Source organism: Bemisia tabaci, chromosome 10 (assembly GCF_918797505.1).
Source record: "Bemisia tabaci chromosome 10, PGI_BMITA_v3".
Taxonomy (NCBI): domain Eukaryota; kingdom Metazoa; phylum Arthropoda; class Insecta; order Hemiptera; family Aleyrodidae; genus Bemisia; species Bemisia tabaci.
This window is the reverse complement of record NC_092802.1, coordinates 2,623,962-2,647,304: the sequence shown is the minus strand read 5'-3', so window position 1 is coordinate 2,647,304 and position 23,343 is coordinate 2,623,962. Positions and strand designations below refer to the sequence as shown.

Sequence of the window (23,343 nt, the reverse complement as noted above, 5' to 3'; positions counted from 1 at the left end):
AATAATCGATAGCAATCAAAACAGGTTACACGGAAAAAAATTAAGTGTTGATTTAGCATTTAAATTGTTAAAAAAAGGCCCATCAAGTTTCTAATGCTGATTTTACAATACAAAAATGCCAACATGACATTGACATTTGTTCATTTTTCAGTGGGCGTAGTTAAATTAGCATTTCTTAAAATGTAAAATCAGCATTTGAAACTTGTCCAACATGGTTTTAACAATATAAATGCTAAATCAACATTTAATTTTTTTCCGTGTAACTCGTAACATCTTGCTCTGATAAAAAAAGTTCGGTCGTATGTATGAAATCTCGTTGTTCCACCCACTCCAAACCAACTTGGTTCGTCAAACTGAATTTTCGGTTCGTCAAACTGAATTATCGGTTTGACAAAGTGAATTTTCGGTTTGTCAAAGTGAATTTTTGGTTCTCCAAATTGAGTTTTCGGTTTGTCAAGCTCGGTGTTCCATATCATCTCAACAAATTCGGTTCCTCAAACTGAATTTTCGGTTCGTCAAACATAGTTCTCGGTCGTACAACCGAACTTGTGCGGTAAAGTGAACTGACGAACCGAGCTTGGTCATATATGCCGAACGTTCGGCTACACGGACCGAAAGTTCAGCTTAATAAACCGAATAATCGGGATGATATGGAACACCAACCGTTCGGTTCACATACTTGACCGAATTTTTTTTTTCAGTGCCGTGTGTCATATGGACTACATTTTGCAATTAAGAACTATAAATTTCGACCCGGTTTAAAAACAACATATGTGCCATTACTTTCCCTATGCACATAAGTGTTTTTTCAGATGAGTTAGAATTTATAGCTCCAAATTTCAAAATGCAGTCCATATTTGGCACACTTTCTAACCTCCAATAAATTTGATGGGATCTTATGCCATCTGACTCCTCAAAATCCGATCGTTCCGGATATGGCCCGGCAGAATCTAGCATGACCTGAAGTTTCACCCACTTCATTTTCATTACTCTACTCTTAGGAGGCTTCAGTTTCACGTTTCAAACTTCAAAAAACTAGACAATTTTAAAAATTGAAGCAGGCAAAAAATTCAGGATGTCGAAGGCTAACTCCTAATGGAGATGTTGCATGTGTGAGGAATTTGCTATTTGACTGTTGATTCTTACGTAAAAGTTCGCGAAAAGCACAATGGTGCCACTGGTTTTCTCTGAAATCAACTCCCAAGCTCAAAAAAAGCTCTCAAGTTGAAGCCAAAATGGAGGGGATATCCCTCGGTATCCTGAGAGTCCACCTCTATAAATTAAGACAAACTCTCCATGCAAAGATAGGGAGCAAATACATTAGCAGTGATGCCGTGTTTTTAGTTTTGGAGTCCCCAAATAAAGTGGCAGCCCTGTCAATGTATTTGCTCCCTATCTTTGCATGGAGAGTTTGTCTTGATGTAGAGGTGGACTCTCAGGGTAGGGTGGGATATCCCCTCCATTTTGGCCTCAACTTGAGAGCTTTTTTGAGCTTGGGAGTTGATTTTAGAGAAAACGAGTGGCACCATCGTGTTTCTCGCAAACTTTTACGGAAGAATCAACAGTCAAATCGCAAATTCCTCACAAATGCAACATCTCCATTTCTCGCGATGAACCTATGTAGAGAAAAAGCAAAGTAAGCAACTTTCAATGGACGCATTTGCCTTGTTTTGCACACGGGCTGATCATGGAAATTTGTACGTGCAAAGCAGGTGTTCACTCCGACGATTATAATCGATACTTACCATAGGTTTAAGTGGCATAACAATCGATATATCGCAAAGCATGCCACGCCACTGCTGTAAATTTGCCTTTTCGTATGAGCTCGCGATCGCGCATTATTCACTCGCGTTTCAATCGCGGAGCGGCCCAGATCGGTTCGGAAAAAAGCACGTACCACTAGGTTGTCGCCCAATTGGGCTCAAAAATCAGAATCGCGTCCTTAAAGCGCGCTTTTAAAGATGCACGAATCATAATATAAAGCGGCAACAGCGCGCTCAGCGTAACGTGAGGACGCGTGGTATAAAAACCACCCTCCCGACGGACTTGAATTGAGCGCGAACGTTTGTTTAATTACCCTTTTTCACAATTTTAAAAAAAGAGGTGGAAGAGAAAAAGGAGAACGCGCTGAAATGAGAATGACGTCACGCTCAGCCTCGTGTGGGTCACCGCCACCTTTCAGGGCAACGCGACGTTGCCGTCCCTCATAGTTGCCAGATTGTGCCGAAAAATAAGCACTTTCTTCTATGCAAACCCAGCTGCTCCCAACTGTGGAGTACTATTGAATTCACGGTTGCCACAGTAAGGGAAAACCGGGAAATGTCAGGGAAAAAAACGAAAATGCAAGAAAAATACGGTTTCAGACTGTTGTCGTTGACCAGGGTTGCCACAGTCAGGGAAAATGACGAAAATGTCTGGGAAAATGTGTTAAATCACCCTCATTTGGTTTCTAGAATTGGTTTGAGATTTTGAACCACAAATTTTGCCTGAAAACTATTTTCAATTATGCCTTCTTAACCATCCGTCACATCTTCAATTATCAGGGAATTCCACCAAAATGTGTTAGGGAAATCAGGGAAATTTTAGAGAATTTCATTTTCTAAAGTCTGTGGCAACCCTGTATTGCTCAATTTGACAACGGTGCAGTCCGTTCTACCGTGGTAAGGAAGAACGACACTTGAACATTCGAAAATGTCCTCTTGAGGAATTAGAATTTTCGAGAAATTTGCAGATACTCTTCCTTGAATTTTGCCTGGAACTCTTTTTACAATTTTGTCTATGGGATACGATTAAGTAAAATGTAAAGCAGCCTGGGACTACGAGTATTAGTAGGAAATTTATTAGCATCGGGAGAAACCTTGAAATTTGCCATGAAATTGGCAAAAAATACTCGATCGTGTAATTTTACCGTGAAGGCATCAAGTTCAAACTTTCGCGTTTCGAATTTTTTACTTTTTTTTATGATTGCTCCACCTGATAAAAGCCGAATTATCCCTGGAAATACTCAAAAGCCTGTGAAATTCGGGGAAAATGACGAGAGTGTAATGGAAAACTTGTAGATCACACTATTCTATTCTCTAGAATTGTGTTCGACGTTCCGAGCAAAAACTGTCGAGATGAAAATAGGTTTGGAAGTGACAATTTTCAAGCAATCTGCTTATCATCAAATGTCAAGAGAATTTAAACAGAATCCGTCAGGCAAATGCCAGAGAATTTGATTTGCCAAATTCAGTATCAACCATCACGGAATGGGCCTGTCGCACACTTCCGCTAGGGCAAAAATAAGAAGTGTCCCTCATAGATAATGTCTCAAAAATTATGATGCCCTAGTGGAAGTGAACCTCATGCGGCGGGAGGTTCGCAGGTGGTTAACTGTCCGCAGCGGGGACTAACCTCATGCAACCTCAAGCAAGCACCCGTCGCATGGAGTCGCATGGAGTTCACACCCTGTTCCAGGAAAAGCTGCATGAGGTGACGGGTACTACCTCCCGCGAAACCCAGGAACCTCCCGCCAAGCTCCCGCCAAGCTCCCGCAAGCCCTAATCACCTCAAGCAAGGGCCAGCAACCCCATGCAGCCCACTAATTACACTGCCCCTGCACACAGTGGGCAGTTCCAGGTCAAAGGAAGGAGGAGTTGAACTTAAAAATCAAATTTCTTTCTCAAAGAAGAGGAATTTCCTAAAAAATTGAGTCAAAATTACTCTAAAAATTAATGTGGCACTTGAATCATGTTAATCCAAGGATTTCACCCTAAAGCTGGTCTCATTTCTGCGTTTCACACAGCCAGAAGTCAAGAAAATAAACTTCTAAGGCATAAATACATGTAATATACTTATGTCAAAAATCTGATGAGCCGTGAGATGCATGCCATCTTATGGGATCCAGGGCTCATCTGAAAATGGGCATGTGCTTTGGGCTGTTTTGGCGCGTATACGTAGTATACCGCCTTTGCGATCGTTTCGAACCCTACTCGATACAATAACCGAGTCCCTTAGTTCCTTACCGAAAAGTGACTACCGCGAACTTCTGAGATTTTCCAAAGCGTGTAAAAAGTTTATTTATCCATCAATAATTATGATTTAAAGTTGTTTCTCATTCTGGGGCTCATTAGTTTATGTGCAGTGAATACCAAGAGTCTACGTTACTTGGTTTTTTCAAAAAAAGCCTAAGAATGCGACGCGCTGATTTAAATTATGCATATATAAGCAGAATCAAGCGAATTGATTCGAGGATGGCTGAGCAGGTCGGCACTCTCGAAATGAGAATTTAACTCCTCCGTTTTGTTCAAAACGTTGCTTTGACAGATCTGTAACCTCGGTTATAATTTCCAAAAGTTGGTACCCGTGCTCTGATAGTGCAATCTGTGTAAGTGCAATCTGTGATGAGCCTCGAGACTCAATAGACCATTAGCTAAACGTGGCTCATACAGGAATCCACTTACCCCTCTCTTTCCCACGCTCCTGCTCACTGCGTCGGCGTCTCGACGAACAATAGCTAATGACGGTTGCCAAGCGATGCCGGGATCCTCAGCCCGGATCCAAGTATAAAATTGGTGATGTATTACTTCGCCACTTCGTCGCATTCCTTTCCGATTTCCAACCGTATAGAGTCAATCCACCGTTGAAACAGCAAATGATGAATAGGAGTCACGAGAAACCATGAGTGTCATATGAAAGCGTGCTATAATCGGGTCATGTACTGCGTAAAGCAAGAATTGCACCGTCTGATTACTTTGCTCTCATTGGTTATCCCTTATGTACGTCATGATTGATTGCCTCCGCATTTACCCCATTTTATCGGTTGGTGTGCTCATCTTCTTAGAGTTTGTCTATACTTCTTCGCCGTTGCCTAGTTCCCGATTTCACTGCTATGTCTGTCCGCCATTTTTGCGAGTAGATTCCGAGCTTCGTTTTTCGAGTCCTGTTCTTTTCTTTTGCGTGATTTTCATCGTTTTATTGAAAGTTTCAAGTGTGCATCTGTCTTCCTGCACATCCAGCAACATCCACGGTAAGATTATTTTATATTTACTGCTGTATTTATCATCCACGGTTCGTCTTATACATGGCTCTTTGTCTACAAGGGAATTCAGCCCACTATGGCATCAGAGTAGTGCTATTGCATCAATAAGTGAACATGTGATTCTCATTACCTTCAATCCACCGGGCAATATCACCTTGAATGAAGAATCAAAATTTTTCATCATCTTATTTATTTAATGTGACAATTAGACCAAAGTCCCGTAACCCCTTCTTGGAAGGAAGCCCATTTGGTTTACGTCACTAATTACTGAACATATCAATATTGGGGCTATTTTCAATCTAAGTGATGGATCATGCTGTATACTTTGGAAATTTTGATACAAGTTTCTATCATGGGGTTAAGTGAAACTTATTCGAAACATACATGTCAGTACTAGGTTTGTATATCAATTATACCACAGTAAACAACCAGACTTGATCAATACCATTGTTGAGGTATCGTTTTAGATGCATTGTTAATCTCAGCCGACTTAAAAGTACGAAATTGCATGATGCCATCATGAGTATGACAAAAAAGTAGACATCCAGCCGCTATTCCAGCAATTGCGTTGTTGCGGTTAAGCCAGTTGTGTAGCGATGCCCAGAGCTCACTGGTTCACTGGCCAACTCGTCAGTCTCACAGTTGCTCAGCGCACCATCACATAGTATTGAATCATTGTGACCGTTTAATTTTAATTTCATCTATTCAATAATTTTCTTAAGTAAGACATATGAATTGATTCTTCCAAAACCTTTGATGATTTTCCAAATAAAACTCCTCCTGCATTATTTGTTATCGGCAGCATGTAGGTAATATAATGGATGGCATTTAACATTGTATTTTTCAATCCTCTATCAACAAGCCATAAGTTTTTCTTCATATCTAATTTTTCCCCAATGCTTTGAAGATGAGAATTAAATTTTTTTTTGTGAAATGCTTATCTTAGCTAAATAATTTTTTTGCAGATGGTTCGTAAAGTAGCGCCAAGAAAAAGAAAAAACTTCCAAAGCGAGAAAAATACTCCGCAGCGCAAGGTGCTTAAACTTCAACATGACGAAGCAGAAAACCCTTTAAACGTGAGTACTATGATTTTGTCATGGGAACGGAGTTCCCCATGATATTACAATCGTTCCGTTGCTTTCGCTATGGGATTCCCTATACCTCTGCGACCTTGAGCGTTTCGCCCAGTCTCCGATTTTTGGTTGATTTTCCGATGTATCAAAAACCGTTGTATTTTTTAGCCAATCATGTCTCTACGTCAAGTTGTGTTGATTCCTAAAATTCGCTTTCAGCGAGTTTTTTTCCACCTCGAGATGTCGTGTCTGACTGGTACATCTGCGCAGAACCACGAAGTTCCGTTTTTAGGCAAATTCTTTTTTTTGGGAGGTTCTGATTGGTTATTTTTCGCCATCAGTCTTCTGTTCGTTGGTGCAAAAGATCGCCTACCTCGTTGCTCTTGAGAAGCCGCCATTATCCCACCTCAAATTTTAAACATAGATATGTCACTTTTGCAACTCTGCTGCATTCAATCCTTTCAAAATTAATTCTGCATTCAATAATTCATGAAAATTTAGTCAAGATACTTTCTAAATTGCATCTGAGCAATATTGAGAGTGTAAAATCACATCTCACCTATCTGCCTACTATGTTATCATTTACATTATAATAATCATTATTTGCCGTCGTAATCTGTATTTTTCTTTTATAATCATATTTCCAGAAGATACTGATATTGACGATGTCATCTCCGAAGTTGATGAACAAGATAACAATAAGAAGAGTACCTGGCATTTTAACGGTAAGAAAAAATTTAAATGCGAATACAATATACACTTGTAAGTTGATGGTGTAACTGCAGCAATACATATCTCCATTTGCAGCGTTGCAGAATTCCTGGCACATTTTATTTTCTACTTGGAAAACTACTGAACATCATGGTTTCAAAATTTCAATGATTTTCCTTTTTTCTATGAAGAATATTCTATGAAACCTTCAAGCCATGATGTTGGTTTTGTCTCCTTTTAAAATATGAAATTTTTGCAGAAATTTTGAAACACTGAAACCAAAATACGCATATTTACAGTTTCACAGTCAAAATATTACTTTTTTAAAATATAACATACAATATTCTTTTTGCTTCAAGAGAAATAGATTAATGTAAAATATGAATCAACTGTGGTTATGCATAACTGTGCATCGCTGATGTGCTTGTCTAGATCATTTAATTATTTGTACCTTAACACAAATTAAGAGGATGTGTTCAATGATTAAGCCTCCTTTTCCAAACCAATGAAAATATGCCTGACCAAAAATAATCCACCCTCAAAATATTTTCTCCACTATTCTGCCGTGCTAAGGAAAAACGCCATATGAACCTCCAGACATTGCCAAATCTCCTTCGACAAATCACTAAATTTCAAGGCAGTTTGTAAATATTTTTCTTTCAATTTCTCAAGTATTTTTGCTTGCAATATCATCATAAAAGTCTGCAAATTTCTAGAAAAAATATTGATAATTATCGTCAAAAATAAACATTTTATTGGAGGAAATTAGGCAACTCCCTAATGTTCATACAACATTCTTCCTTGGCATGGCAGTATCGTCTATCCTGGTTACCTCCTTTTTGGTTTCATTCATGTTCAATATCATACGAATAGTAATTACGTGTCTTATCACTGATGGACAGAAACAGGCTCAAAGAAATCATGAAATGTACCTATGTACTATTCTCAAATAACATGCTCTCTCCTCTGTTTCTCTATAATTATTGAAGAGTTAAAATATCAGCAAGTATCATGGGTTTTTATTCCTGTAATGACATTTCTTTCCTATTGATTTCTATATCTTTATTTTTTCATGTAACTATTTTCAAAATTCATTTCTTATTTTATATTGTACATTATGTTTCATAAACATTAGATGAGTCTGCAGTAGACGTAAACATGCCGATCACACAAATTAACACAGACAAAAATCAAAAGCCTATAATTGGTAAAGTAGTCTCGCTTACCAGTCTTGCTTCCTATAAAAGCCCCCAGAAAAATGGACTAATAATTAAGTCCATCCTTCAAGATATGTCTGGCCAAATGGGCCTGTTGCAAACTTTTGCTAGAGCAAAACTAAGAGTTGTTTCTTACAGATAATGCCTCCAAAATCACGATAAGCGCATCGGTAAAGTCTGAAATGCACTCACAACTTCACAATCTGCCTAAGAAATTTGCGGTTTTTTGAGCTTCCCGCTTCGAAAACGATACTACGGTACAGGTGAACATTTTGTTAGAGGAGCCGTTCCATTGGCGGCAATACTCATCATGGCCGACGCCAGTCCGCCAAAACACGTGTGATGGGACGAGATAACATCTGAACAGGATTAAATCAGATAACAATCGGCGTGTTTACGTTTATATTTTCCTCGCCCGCCTTAATTGATCTTGAACTCTCCTCGAATTACTCGCGGAACTGCGCAAGCGTCGGCCATGATGAATATTGCCGACGATGGAGGGACTCATCTAACAAAATGTTCACCTGTGCAGTAGTATCGTTTTTGAAGCGGGAAGCTCAAAATAACGCAAATTTCTTACGCAGATTGTGAATTTATGAGTGCATTTCAGACTTTGTTGATGCGCTCATCGTGATTTTTGAGGCATTATCTATAGGAAACAACTCTTCATTCTGCTCTAGCAAAAGTTTGCAACAGGCCCATTCTGTTAACAGGATTCAATGAACAAGCTGAAAAATTAGCCTCAATTTTAGAATTGAATGAAAGTTATCAAATATCGAAGGCAATAGTAAAGCCTGCTGCACCACTCTTTAATAAAACAAGTCATCCCTATGAATTAATTGCGTCCCAGAAAACACAAATCGAACGAGTCAGCAAAAACAAGGTCAATTTGCCTGATGTCACTCACAATTTTGCTGCATTTGAAGACATTAATAATAACTTGATTCCCCAAAATACTATTGTTCATGTCGAAGGCACTGTTACTGAAGTATTTTCTGCTTCCTCCGGCATAAATACATATCAGAAACCATATGAACGCAGAGCAGTAACACTTACAGATTATGCTGATAATAAACTTAATCTTATTTTATGGAACGCCAATGTTAATATAATTCAGAAAGAGCATATTGGCCGCAGAGTCAAAATATTTGACACGAAAATTTCCTTATTTCAAGAAGCTGTCTATGTAAATGCATCCAACTCTAGAATGGAAATAGATTATTAATGACACACTTCTCCAATTTTTATCAGTACAAATTCTTAACTTCATAACAAATTGATAACTTGTAAATTTTACAAATATTTATTAAAATTTATATCTTTTAAATTTTTCATTCAGTATTCTTTTATAAATAAACAATGTATCATTTTCTCATATATGTCCAGTTTTTATGTAGTCTATAAATATAATGTTAATAAAATCGTCTCATTTTTACAATAACTGTGTACACATTTGTTTTAGATCACAAACCTGAGTGCCTTAGAGATATGACAGGATTTTTTGGCTCCTTTATTGTGACAAGTGTGCAACATCCAAGGTACGAATTATTGACGCGCCATATCAACACTTTGTGTTGGATATCTCTGCTTGTTTTTTTTTTTTATTATTATTTTTTAAAGTCCTATTTAATTCTCTTTTGACAGTATTTGTCCACTCATAAATCCATATTTTAATTGAGCAAGGAAGTTAAAATTTCTGATGAGTCTTGAAATAAATGTGTTCATATGGAGCCCAGGGCTCATCTTAAAATGAACACGATGCCTTCATAAGAATATGGATCCGTGAGTCAACAAATGATCTCCAAAAGAAGAATAAACAGAATTATTCAATTGTATAAATAACATCATTCCAGCCTTGCGAGTCTGAAATGAGTTTCCTGAGTAAAAAATAAGAAACTTGATTTTTGGCTAGTTCCTCCTTCCAAATCGATCATGTGTTTTCAGTTGTGGGGAGAAAATTGGATAATAACTCAAATGAAAAGCTCCAACAATCTTGTTTTCAATGAGTAAACGTGGGCTCTCCTTTAAAATCAAGTGACCCAAGGCTTACTTCCCTCTCTTCACACAATTAGGCACCAGAGTTCAACATCTTTCATAAAGGTACCTACTCACTGATCATGTGAGTTGATGGAGCTTTGAAAGAAAGTCACGGTCCAAAATTCCCATCACAAATTTCCCTATCTCTTTCAGCATGCCAAGAAATAAATATTACCTGTACCTTTTCCACCCATGAACTTCCAGAAAATTCCAAGTCAAAGCAGTAGTTTTCACTTGCTTTCACAGTGAGCAGAAAAATTCCAGGTTCCAGGCACATACTTAATGATCAGCTGGCGATTTTCACAAAATCTGCACCATCACTGGAACTAAAAAATTTACAAATGAAATTTTCACAGTCTACCAGGGTTATACTCATTCACAATCGGTTTTACAAAATTTTTGAATTTTGAAAGATGATGCAATAATTCAAGTTAAACTGAGACTTTTTTTTAGATGCAAGCACTTAATTTAGCTTAGTTAACAATCACAGATAATGCGCTGTTAAGTTATTTTCTCCTCGTGAAATACCCATGAATATGCATGAGGAAACCAGATAAGGACCACATATTCTCATTGATTTTAATTTTCAGCACCTGTTTATTTAGTTGAATTTTTTTCTATGTATTTTGTGGGTCTAATTTGAGCTCAAAAACAAATCAAAACCAAGAGTTGAAAACATGAGAGTCCAAGTCACTTTGAACGGTTCCTTTGTTTTCTCATCAACTCTTCCTTCATTCATGTGACGGCAGACGGAAAAGGCTCCAGGTTGATATGATTCGACTTAGCCTCTCGTAAGATTTTTGATCGCATTGAAAAAACTCTCAGATCCCTCCGCAGCTCACTAGCAGTGCCTGAAGAAGAAACTTTAAAGTGACCAAACTTCTAAAAATGCATAAGTAAGTAATCTCTCATTCTCTCTGTAATTCCATAACATACTGGTAGGTATCAAATCAGTGCACATCATTCTAAATTGCCTCACTTTGAAAGTGCATTACTTCAATGTAATTGAACTGACTTTTGCATGCAAGTAGATTGAGATCAAAGGCTCAGAAAATTCAAAGGGATCCCTCATTGCCATACTCCCTCGATCAGAGCGGATGTTTTTCATTAAAACTGGAGATAATACAATTCATACCTCACACTTCACTCAGCAACAGGGCTTTCCTACTGCGTACCACAAGACCGATCGGCGTCGAAAAATAATACGAACTGAATCTCAAGTCCAATATCACATAGTTAGCACTCATTTTCATCAATTCACGAATAAATCCCTCTAGTTTTTATGAAAGTATTCACATGATGCAACTGTATAAAACTGTACCTACTCTGGTAAACCATAGGGTAAACATTGCGAAGATGTGAGGAATCATAGGTTAGAATACAGAGCTGCCACATCGTTAGAAAAAACATACGAAATTCCATTCGCTTAGCATCTCGTATCGCGATCATTTCGAACGGCAAGGCAACTGCGAGCCAGTGACGTATGATTTGACAGACTCCAGGTTTTTCGCGTATTTGCCAAGTTGAGGAGAAAAAAATGCAAATTTCGCCGTTCATAGGGATTGGTGAAAGTCGATTATTTATTAATCTTGATTATAATTATTGATTATGATCATCATACTTGTGCGATAAATCAGTCAAGCGACGTTGAAAAATTTCCGCCGTCATTTTATATTTTTACAGAAAAATTGTTGGTTGAATCTGTTTGAAAATTTCACTGAATTATATCGGCACCACAAAGAAAATTCAACGAAATTTTAGCACAGCGTCGTGGAACAAAAATTTGCCTGTAAAGAAATAAAATGACGGCGGAAATTTTTTAGACGTCGCATGGCGCTTGTGCTAGTTTGCCAAAGGTGACGAGTCCAAATTGCAAACCGCGCAACAAAGCCACGAACATTTGAAAAATCATTTAGCCCCCAATAGCCCCCCCCCCCCCACCCAAACTCTAGAACGCTTTTGAGTAATATCTTGAGGAACCTGTGAGAAATCAATTTAATGTCTTACTTTATTTTCGTTTAATTTACTGAGCCACTCAACAGTCGGTCAATGTTCCAAAGGCTTCAAGAAATGAAACTGGAGGATTTTTTCCTCTCCACCCTCCTCCCCGTCGCAACCCCTAGCCCTAATTTTCAGCACGGGGACTTCCGTTGTTTAACATTCAATGACTCAAAATCGTTACGAAACGTTTTGATGAAAGTCCCCGTGCGCTGGGAATATCAGAAGTACCTTAGCCGTATCCATTCCCCGAAGCATTACGTGATTTTGGAATAACTCCAAAGGACACCTGAAAAGAACAATGTTCGACACCCCTGCAGCTTCAGACTCATTAGTCATCGTATATTGCCCTACCGGATGGGAAAAACCTCCTGGTTCCGGTTATACGGATCGCTGTAGCGGTTTGGAAGAAGGTTGCAGTACCAGTCGCTCAAGTTACTGAGGAGGAAACCGAAAACCTCGACCCATTAAGATGATAAGTCATTGACCGATACGAGAATTTTTTCTTAGAGAAGTATTTACAAGTGTAAAAAATTTTACTTGCTTTCATGTTCGAGAAGAAGAGGGAGAGGAAAAAATTAATAAATGCGATGGTAAAGGAAAAGTATAATAATTCGATGGCCGAAATTCATAATCCCGCATCATCGATGCGATGTTTCAAGATTTACCCTCCTAATCATTTATACGATAAGAAAAATACGTCCGACGTCAAATTCAGAGGAAAAATGCGTTCTTCGCACAAGTATGATGATCATAATCAATAATTATAATCAAGATTAATAAATAATCGACTTTCACCAATCCCTATGAACGGCGAAATTTGCATTTTTTTCTCCTCAACTTGGCAAATACGCGAAAAACCTGGAGTCTGTCAAATCATACGTCACTGGCTCGCAGTTGCCTTGCCGTTCGAAATGATCGCGATACGAGATGCTAAGCGAATGGAATTTCGTATGTTTTTTCTAACGATGTGGCAGCTCTGTATTCTAACCTATGATTCCTCACATCTTCGCAATGTTTACCCTATGGTTTACCAGAGTAGGTACAGTTTTATACAGTTGCATCATGTGAATACTTTCATAAAAACTAGAGGGATTTATTCGTGAATTGATGAAAATGAGTGCTAACTATGTGATATTGGACTTGAGATTCAGTTCGTATTATTTTTCGACGCCGATCGGTCTTGTGGTACGCAGTAGGAAAGCCCTGTTGCTGAGTGAAGTGTGAGGTATGAATTGTATTATCTCCAGTTTTAATGAAAAACATCCGCTCTGATCGAGGGAGTATGGCAATGAGGGATCCCTTTGAATTTTCTGAGCCTTTGATCTCAATCTACTTGCATGCAAAAGTCAGTTCAATTACATTGAAGTAATGCACTTTCAAAGTGAGGCAATTTAGAATGATGTGCACTGATTTGATACCTACCAGTATGTTATGAAATTACAGAGAGAATGAGAGATTACTTACTTATGCATTTTTAGAAGTTTGGTCACTTTAAAGTTTCTTCTTCAGGCACTGCTAGTGAGCTGCGGAGGGATCTGAGAGTTTTTTCAATGCGATCAAAAATCTTACGAGAGGCTAAGTCGAATCATATCAACCTGGAGCCTTTTCCGTCTGCCGTCACATGAATAAAGGAAGAGTTGATGAGAAAACAAAGGAACCGTTCAAAGTGACTTGGACTCTCATGTTTTCAACTCTTGGTTTTGATTTGTTTTTGAGCTCAAATTAGACCCACAAAATACATAGAAAAAAATTCAACTAAATAAACAGGTGCTGAAAATTAAAATCAATGAGAATATGTGGTCCTTATCTGGTTTCCTCATGCATATTCATGGGTATTTCACGAGGAGAAAATAACTTAACAGCGCATTATCTGTGATTGTTAACTAAGCTAAATTAAGTGCTTGCATCTAAAAAAAAGTCTCAGTTTAACTTGAATTATTGCATCATCTTTCAAAATTCAAAAATTTTGTAAAACCGATTGTGAATGAGTATAACCCTGGTAGACTGTGAAAATTTCATTTGTAAATTTTTTAGTTCCAGTGATGGTGCAGATTTTGTGAAAATCGCCAGCTGATCATTAAGTATGTGCCTGGAACCTGGAATTTTTCTGCTCACTGTGAAAGCAAGTGAAAACTACTGCTTTGACTTGAATTTTCTGGAAGTTCATGGGTGGAAAAGGTACAGGTAATATTTATTTCTTGGCATGCTGAAAGAGATAGGGAAATTTGTGATGGGAATTTTGGACCGTGACTTTCTTTCAAAGCTCCATCAACTCACATGATCAGTGAGTAGGTACCTTTATGAAAGATGTTGAACTCTGGTGCCTAATTGTGTGAAGAGAGGGAAGTAAGCCTTGGGTCACTTGATTTTAAAGGAGAGCCCACGTTTACTCATTGAAAACAAGATTGTTGGAGCTTTTCATTTGAGTTATTATCCAATTTTCTCCCCACAACTGAAAACACATGATCGATTTGGAAGGAGGAACTAGCCAAAAATCAAGTTTCTTATTTTTTACTCAGGAAACTCATTTCAGACTCGCAAGGCTGGAATGATGTTATTTATACAATTGAATAATTCTGTTTATTCTTCTTTTGGAGATCATTTGTTGACTCACGGATCCATATTCTTATGAAGGCATCGTGTTCATTTTAAGATGAGCCCTGGGCTCCATATGAACACATTTATTTCAAGACTCATCAGAAATTTTAACTTCCTTGCTCAATTAAAATATGGATTTATGAGTGGACAAATACTGTCAAAAGAGAATTAAATAGGACTTTAAAAAATAATAATAAAAAAAAAAAAAACAGCCCAAAGCACATGCCCATTTTCAGATGAGCCCTGGATCCCATAAGATGGCATGCATCTCACGGCTCATCAGATTTTTGACATAAGTATATTACATGTATTTATGCCTTAGAAGTTTATTTTCTTGACTTCTGGCTGTGTGAAACGCAGAAATGAGACCAGCTTTAGGGTGAAATCCTTGGATTAACATGATTCAAGTGCCACATTAATTTTTAGAGTAATTTTGACTCAATTTTTTAGGAAATTCCTCTTCTTTGAGAAAGAAATTTGATTTTTAAGTTCAACTCCTCCTTCCTTTGACCTGGAACTGCCCACTGTGTGCAGGGGCAGTGTAATTAGTGGGCTGCATGGGGTTGCTGGCCCTTGCTTGAGGTGATTAGGGCTTGCGGGAGCTTGGCGGGAGCTTGGCGGGAGGTTCCTGGGTTTCGCGGGAGGTAGTACCCGTCACCTCATGCAGCTTTTCCTGGAACAGGGTGTGAACTCCATGCGACTCCATGCGACGGGTGCTTGCTTGAGGTTGCATGAGGTTAGTCCCCGCTGCGGACAGTTAACCACCTGCGAACCTCCCGCCGCATGAGGTTCACTCCCACTAGGGTGAGCGCATCGGCAAATTCTGAAGTGTACTCCTAACTTTACAGTCTGCGTATGAAATTTGCGTTTTCTCAAGCTTCCCGCTTCAAAAAGGATACTGCGACACAGGTGGACATTTCGTTTGAGGAGTTGTTCCATTCAATCCCTGCTCAACATGGCCGACGCTTCCGCGCGCAAGTTGAGGAGAGCACGAAGTCATGCCGCAATCACACGCTGAATGTAGGAGCTGAATGTGGCTTGAATGTGGAAGTCATCGGCCCGATGCCTGAATTTTGCGCGTCACGCGCAAAATTCAGGAACGATTCTCAGACACCATCGGATAATGTCGGATTTATCTGAATCATTCGAATAGATTTGATACACATTTGGATGAAAATAACTCGAAGTAGTAAAATTTCAGCTGTTGAGCGCTGACTGTTGACTGCCAAATTCAGCGTGTGATCGCGGCATCAATCAAGGCGGATATCTATTAACGCGAGAAAAATGAGAATGTAAACACGCCGATTGCTATCAGGTGGTTAGAATCATCGTCCTGTCACATATGTTTAGGCGGGTTGGCGTCGGCTATGTTGAATATTGCGTAGTACCCTTGTGAGCAGGGGTTGGATGGAATCACTCCTCTAACGAAATGCTCACCTGTGCCGTGGTATCATTTTTGAAGCGGGAAGCTCGAAAAAACGCAAATTTCTTACAGAAATTGTGAAGTATGGAGTGCATTTCAAAGTTTGTCGATGCGCTCATCGTGATTTTTGGAAAATGTTCTATGAGTAACAACTCTTATTTTTGCTCTAGCAAAGGTTTGCAACAGGCCCATTGGCGTAATACCGCAATTTTAGATAATAACCCCAAACACTTTTTTTCCGTTCGGTAAATTTGGCATGATATGAATATTTATGAGAGCTGTCTTGATAACACGGCGACGCGGTCTTGGACTGGAGCTCAAAGGGCTGGTGGAATAAAAGGGCAGTGCTGTGTTTGCGTCACGCGAGGGACAATATTGCATAACCGGTGCCGGTCCTCTGCTCAAGTCCCTTAACGACTGCCCTATATTTCTTTGCGCTCCGGGCTGCAGCCGAGGGGGGTGGGCTTGCTCCTTCCTCGCACGCAAATTACAATGCAGCTAAACTTGTCTTTTTCCAATGATCCTACTCCCGTCCACAGGAAAAACGCCCTAACTCCAATCACCGCATAAACTTGTCTTTTTCCAATGATCCTACTCCCGTCCACAGGAAAAACGCCCTAACTCCAATCACCGCATAAACTTGTCTTTTTCCAATGATCCTACTCCCGTCCACAGGAAAAACGCCCTAACTCCAATCACCGCATAAACTTGTCTTTTTCCAATGATCCTACTCCCGTCCACAGGAAAAACGCCCTAACTCCAATCACCGCATAAACTTGTCTTTTTCCAATGATCCTACTCCCGTCCACAGGAAAAACGCCCTAACTCCAATCACCGCATAAACTTGTCTTTTTCCAATGATCCTACTCCCGTCCACAGGAAAAACGCCCTAACTCCAATCACCGCATAAACTTGTCTTTTTCCAATGATCCTACTCCCGTCCACAGGAAAAACGCCCTAACTCCAATCACCGCATAAACTTGTCTTTTTCCAATGATCCTACTCCCGTCCACAGGAAAAACGCCCTAACTCCAATCACCGCATAAACTTGTCTTTTTCCAATGATCCTACTCCCGTCCACAGGAAAAACGCCCTAACTCCAATCACCGCATAAACTTGTCTTTTTCCAATGATCCTACTCCCGTCCACAGGAAAAACGCCCTAACTCCAATCACCGCATAAACTTGTCTTTTTCCAATGATCCTACTCCCGTCCACAGGAAAAACGCCCTAACTCCAATCACCGCATAAACTTGTCTTTTTCCAATGATCCTACTCCCGTCCACAGGAAAAACGCCCTAACTCCAATCACCGCATAAACTTGTCTTTTTCCAATGATCCTACTCCCGTCCACAGGAAAAACGCCCTAACTCCAATCACCGCATAAACTTGTCTTTTTCCAATGATCCTACTCCCGTCCACAGGGAAAACGCCCTAACTCCAATCACCGCATAAACTTGTCTTTTTCCAATGATCCTACTCCCGTCCACAGGAAAAACGCCCTAACTCCAATCACCGCATAAACTTGTCTTTTTCCAATGATCCTACTCCCGTCCACAGGAAAAACGCCCTAACTCCAATCACCGCATAAACTTGTCTTTTTCCAATGATCCTACTCCCGTCCACAGGAAAAACGCCCTAACTCCAATCACCGCATAAACTTGTCTTTTTCCAATGATCCTACTCCCGTCCACAGGAAAAACGCCCTAACTCCAATCACCGCATAAACTTGTCTTTTTCCAATGATCCTACTCCCGTCCACAGGGAAAACGCCCTAACTCCAATCACCGCATAAACTTGTCTTTTTCCAATGATCCTACTCCCGTCCACAGGAAAAACGCCCTAACTCCAATCACCGCATAAACTTGTCTTTTTCCAATGATCCTACTCCCGTCCACAGGAAAAACGCCCTAACTCCAATCACCGCATAAACTTGTCTTTTTCCAATGATCCTACTCCCGTCCACAGGAAAAACGCCCTAACTCCAATCACCGCATAAACTTGTCTTTTTCCAATGATCCTACTCCCGTCCACAGGAAAAACGCCCTAACTCCAATCACCGCATAAACTTGTCTTTTTCCAATGATCCTACTCCCGTCCACAGGAAAAACGCCCTAACTCCAATCACCGCATAAACTTGTCTTTTTCCAATGATCCTACTCCCGTCCACAGGGAAAACGCCCTAACTCCAATCACCGCATAAACTTGTCTTTTTCCAATGATCCTACTCCCGTCCACAGGGAAAACGCCCTAACTCCAATCACCGCATAAACTTGTCTTTTTCCAATGATCCTACTCCCGTCCACAGGAAAAACGCCCTAACTCCAATCACCGCATAAACTTGTCTTTTTCCAATGATCCTACTCCCGTCCACAGGAAAAACGCCCTAACTCCAATCACCGCATAAACTTGTCTTTTTCCAATGATCCTACTCCCGTCCACAGGAAAAACGCCCTAACTCCAATCACCGCATAAACTTGTCTTTTTCCAATGATCCTACTCCCGTCCACAGGAAAAACGCCCTAACTCCAATCACCGCATAAACTTGTCTTTTTCCAATGATCCTACTCCCGTCCACAGGAAAAACGCCCTAACTCCAATCACCGCATAAACTTGTCTTTTTCCAATGATCCTACTCCCGTCCACAGGAAAAACGCCCTAACTCCAATCACCGCATAAACTTGTCTTTTTCCAATGATCCTACTCCCGTCCACAGGAAAAACGCCCTAACTCCAATCACCGCATAAACTTGTCTTTTTCCAATGATCCTACTCCCGTCCACAGGAAAAACGCCCTAACTCCAATCACCGCATAAACTTGTCTTTTTCCAATGATCCTACTCCCGTCCACAGGAAAAACGCCCTAACTCCAATCACCGCATAAACTTGTCTTTTTCCAATGATCCTACTCCCGTCCACAGGAAAAACGCCCTAACTCCAATCACCGCATAAACTTGTCTTTTTCCAATGATCCTACTCCCGTCCACAGGAAAAACGCCCTAACTCCAATCACCGCATAAACTTGTCTTTTTCCAATGATCCTACTCCCGTCCACAGGAAAAACGCCCTAACTCCAATCACCGCATAAACTTGTCTTTTTCCAATGATCCTACTCCCGTCCACAGGAAAAACGCCCTAACTCCAATCACCGCATAAACTTGTCTTTTTCCAATGATCCTACTCCCGTCCACAGGAAAAACGCCCTAACTCCAATCACCGCATAAACTTGTCTTTTTCCAATGATCCTACTCCCGTCCACAGGAAAAACGCCCTAACTCCAATCACCGCATAAACTTGTCTTTTTCCAATGATCCTACTCCCGTCCACAGGAAAAACGCCCTAACTCCAATCACCGCATAAACTTGTCTTTTTCCAATGATCCTACTCCCGTCCACAGGAAAAACGCCCTAACTCCAATCACCGCATAAACTTGTCTTTTTCCAATGATCCTACTCCCGTCCACAGGAAAAACGCCCTAACTCCAATCACCGCATAAACTTGTCTTTTTCCAATGATCCTACTCCCGTCCACAGGAAAAACGCCCTAACTCCAATCACCGCATAAACTTGTCTTTTTCCAATGATCCTACTCCCGTCCACAGGAAAAACGCCCTAACTCCAATCACCGCATAAACTTGTCTTTTTCCAATGATCCTACTCCCGTCCACAGGAAAAACGCCCTAACTCCAATCACCGCATAAACTTGTCTTTTTCCAATGATCCTACTCCCGTCCACAGGAAAAACGCCCTAACTCCAATCACCGCATAAACTTGTCTTTTTCCAATGATCCTACTCCCGTCCACAGGAAAACGCCCTAACTCCAATCACCGCATAAACTTGTCTTTTTCCAATGATCCTACTCCCGTCCACAGGAAAAACGCCCTAACTCCAATCACCGCATAAACTTGTCTTTTTCCAATGATCCTACTCCCGTCCACAGGAAAAACGCCCTAACTCCAATCACCGCATAAACTTGTCTTTTTCCAATGATCCTACTCCCGTCCACAGGAAAAACGCCCTAACTCCAATCACCGCATAAACTTGTCTTTTTCCAATGATCCTACTCCCGTCCACAGGAAAAACGCCCTAACTCCAATCACCGCATAAACTTGTCTTTTTCCAATGATCCTACTCCCGTCCACAGGAAAAACGCCCTAACTCCAATCACCGCATAAACTTGTCTTTTTCCAATGATCCTACTCCCGTCCACAGGAAAAACGCCCTAACTCCAATCACCGCATAAACTTGTCTTTTTCCAATGATCCTACTCCCGTCCACAGGAAAAACGCCCTAACTCCAATCACCGCATAAACTTGTCTTTTTCCAATGATCCTACTCCCGTCCACAGGAAAAACGCCCTAACTCCAATCACCGCATAAACTTGTCTTTTTCCAATGATCCTACTCCCGTCCACAGGAAAAACGCCCTAACTCCAATCACCGCATAAACTTGTCTTTTTCCAATGATCCTACTCCCGTCCACAGGAAAAACGCCCTAACTCCAATCACCGCATAAACTTGTCTTTTTCCAATGATCCTACTCCCGTCCACAGGAAAAACGCCCTAACTCCAATCACCGCATAAACTTGTCTTTTTCCAATGATCCTACTCCCGTCCACAGGAAAAACGCCCTAACTCCAATCACCGCATAAACTTGTCTTTTTCCAATGATCCTACTCCCGTCCACAGGAAAAACGCCCTAACTCCAATCACCGCATAAACTTGTCTTTTTCCAATGATCCTACTCCCGTCCACAGGAAAAACGCCCTAACTCCAATCACCGCATAAACTTGTCTTTTTCCAATGATCCTACTCCCGTCCACAGGAAAAACGCCCTAACTCCAATCACCGCATAAACTTGTCTTTTTCCAATGATCCTACTCCCGTCCACAGGAAAAACGCCCTAACTCCAATCACCGCATAAACTTGTCTTTTTCCAATGATCCTACTCCCGTCCACAGGAAAAACGCCCTAACTCCAATCACCGCATAAACTTGTCTTTTTCCAATGATCCTACTCCCGTCCACAGGAAAAACGCCCTAACTCCAATCACCGCATAAACTTGTCTTTTTCCAATGATCCTACTCCCGTCCACAGGAAAAACGCCCTAACTCCAATCACCGCATAAACTTGTCTTTTTCCAATGATCCTACTCCCGTCCACAGGAAAAACGCCCTAACTCCAATCACCGCATAAACTTGTCTTTTTCCAATGATCCTACTCCCGTCCACAGGAAAAACGCCCTAACTCCAATCACCGCATAAACTTGTCTTTTTCCAATGATCCTACTCCCGTCCACAGGAAAAACGCCCTAACTCCAATCACCGCATAAACTTGTCTTTTTCCAATGATCCTACTCCCGTCCACAGGAAAAACGCCCTAACTCCAATCACCGCATAAACTTGTCTTTTTCCAATGATCCTACTCCCGTCCACAGGAAAAACGCCCTAACTCCAATCACCGCATAAACTTGTCTTTTTCCAATGATCCTACTCCCGTCCACAGGAAAAACGCCCTAACTCCAATCACCGCATAAACTTGTCTTTTTCCAATGATCCTACTCCCGTCCACAGGAAAAACGCCCTAACTCCAATCACCGCATAAACTTGTCTTTTTCCAATGATCCTACTCCCGTCCACAGGAAAAACGCCCTAACTCCAATCACCGCATAAACTTGTCTTTTTCCAATGATCCTACTCCCGTCCACAGGAAAAACGCCCTAACTCCAATCACCGCATAAACTTGTCTTTTTCCAATGATCCTACTCCCGTCCACAGGAAAAACGCCCTAACTCCAATCACCGCATAAACTTGTCTTTTTCCAATGATCCTACTCCCGTCCACAGGAAAAACGCCCTAACTCCAATCACCGCATAAACTTGTCTTTTTCCAATGATCCTACTCCCGTCCACAGGAAAAACGCCCTAACTCCAATCACCGCATAAACTTGTCTTTTTCCAATGATCCTACTCCCGTCCACAGGAAAAACGCCCTAACTCCAATCACCGCATAAACTTGTCTTTTTCCAATGATCCTACTCCCGTCCACAGGAAAAACGCCCTAACTCCAATCACCGCATAAACTTGTCTTTTTCCAATGATCCTACTCCCGTCCACAGGAAAAACGCCCTAACTCCAATCACCGCATAAACTTGTCTTTTTCCAATGATCCTACTCCCGTCCACAGGAAAAACGCCCTAACTCCAATCACCGCATAAACTTGTCTTTTTCCAATGATCCTACTCCCGTCCACAGGAAAAACGCCCTAACTCCAATCACCGCATAAACTTGTCTTTTTCCAATGATCCTACTCCCGTCCACAGGAAAAACGCCCTAACTCCAATCACCGCATAAACTTGTCTTTTTCCAATGATCCTACTCCCGTCCACAGGAAAAACGCCCTAACTCCAATCACCGCATAAACTTGTCTTTTTCCAATGATCCTACTCCCGTCCACAGGAAAAACGCCCTAACTCCAATCACCGCATAAACTTGTCTTTTTCCAATGATCCTACTCCCGTCCACAGGAAAAACGCCCTAACTCCAATCACCGCATAAACTTGTCTTTTTCCAATGATCCTACTCCCGTCCACAGGAAAAACGCCCTAACTCCAATCACCGCATAAACTTGTCTTTTTCCAATGATCCTACTCCCGTCCACAGGAAAAACGCCCTAACTCCAATCACCGCATAAACTTGTCTTTTTCCAATGATCCTACTCCCGTCCACAGGAAAAACGCCCTAACTCCAATCACCGCATAAACTTGTCTTTTTCCAATGATCCTACTCCCGTCCACAGGAAAAACGCCCTAACTCCAATCACCGCATAAACTTGTCTTTTTCCAATGATCCTACTCCCGTCCACAGGAAAAACGCCCTAACTCCAATCACCGCATAAACTTGTCTTTTTCCAATGATCCTACTCCCGTCCACAGGAAAAACGCCCTAACTCCAATCACCGCATAAACTTGTCTTTTTCCAATGATCCTACTCCCGTCCACAGGAAAAACGCCCTAACTCCAATCACCGCATAAACTTGTCTTTTTCCAATGATCCTACTCCCGTCCACAGGAAAAACGCCCTAACTCCAATCACCGCATAAACTTGTCTTTTTCCAATGATCCTACTCCCGTCCACAGGAAAAACGCCCTAACTCCAATCACCGCATAAACTTGTCTTTTTCCAATGATCCTACTCCCGTCCACAGGAAAAACGCCCTAACTCCAATCACCGCATAAACTTGTCTTTTTCCAATGATCCTACTCCCG

General features: G+C 40.8%; 1 protein-coding gene and 1 long non-coding RNA gene across 2 annotated transcripts in view; one reads left to right on the top strand and one right to left on the bottom strand.

Moving 5' to 3' along the window:
* SP2353 (EGF like, fibronectin type III and laminin G domains protein pikachurin) overlaps positions 1-23,343 on the top strand; it is a 458,909-nt gene that overhangs the window by 123,716 nt on the left and 311,850 nt on the right. The window lies entirely within an intron of this gene.
* LOC109036379 (uncharacterized) lies at positions 9,306-11,414 on the bottom strand. The gene is made up of 2 exons (XR_002009349.2): positions 11,194-11,414; positions 9,306-10,384 (listed from the first exon to the last, which is right to left on the bottom strand). It is a non-coding gene; the product is annotated as an uncharacterized lncRNA (long non-coding RNA).